Here is a 1,278-nt window from a genome sequence, read left to right on the forward strand (position 1 = left end):
TCACTAATACTTAAAAAATGAGCTATTATCCAAATATTATTAGTTTAATGAAATCAATGAGGACTGGATGAACGGGACTTGTAGACATCAAGCGAAAAATGAAAAATATATATTTTTTAGTCGGTAAACCTGGTGATAGAGACCAATTGGGAGACTGGCATAGATGAGAGAATAATGTTATGACGACTTTTACGAAAATACGGAGTGAGATTGTGGACTCGATTCGGCTGGCTCAGGATGTGGTCCAATGGCAGCTTCCTATGATCACATCAACAGAAAGGCAGACAATTTCTTGAGCAGCTCAGCGACTACTGACTTCTCAAGAAGAACTCTGTTCCATGGAGTTATCAGGGCATTTTTTGTGTTCAAAGGAATGCTTAAATTTTACTTCATAAATCCACTCATCACTCTCCTCGGACCGTTCCATTGGGGCGTTGTGTTCACTGCCTATCACACAAATTCGAATTCACGTGGGTATTTATTGTGCGCTTGTGCACGTGACTGCTCGTGAATGAAACTGCCTCAGAAACGGATCAAGGCCGTTACATCGTACCTGTGTCAGTAAAATTATAGCAATCAGTCTCAGCCATGTAGAAAAGAGATTATGTAACAAGGAAATGCCGTCCTTTTAATGTGCGCACAATTCAGAAATACGTAACGACGGAACGCGCCATTTAAATGTTGAAAATGTTTTCCTCAAGCTCACAGTCTGTAAGGCATCGTCGTCACGACACATTTCCTTCTCTTGGAACAGAATATCGGTACGACGAACTTCATGCTGTGGTTCTCAAGGCGGCGAGGATGTCGATGTTGGTCTTCTGGGTTGTGTTTTTTTTCCCTCTCCTCGTGTTCTGCCCAAACTGTAGAGAATGGTCAGACTCTCCCTTCGTTCTAACTTCCATTCTGGCCCCTTCCACGTTGTCCCTCCTGATGCAGCCTCCATCTCTGGTTCTCTGTATCGCCCTGACGATGAAGGCAGTGAGCACCTCTGAAACGTCTGCTAATGTGTACCACACAACACGGCGCGACATCCCAGAACACATACATCTTTTGTCTGGGCCTCTTTTCTATCGGCCAGACCATCTCCTTAAGAGGAAGACCAGTCCAAGGGCATAGGCCAACCAGAGTCACGGAAAAATCGAATATCTTGCTGCACTATTAACTACGCGCATTTAATTTATGCACAGGTGTTCTCAATTTCTTTCACTCCATTTCATCCTCCATGGATACCGTGTTACAATTAGGAGCACGAGAGATTCGTCCTGTTCACTGTAGATG

The sequence above is a fragment of the Zootermopsis nevadensis genome, unplaced genomic scaffold (assembly GCF_977971745.1).
Source record: "Zootermopsis nevadensis isolate Lab colony 2312 unplaced genomic scaffold, Znev_1.0 Znev_ptg000061l, whole genome shotgun sequence".
Taxonomy (NCBI): domain Eukaryota; kingdom Metazoa; phylum Arthropoda; class Insecta; order Blattodea; family Termopsidae; genus Zootermopsis; species Zootermopsis nevadensis.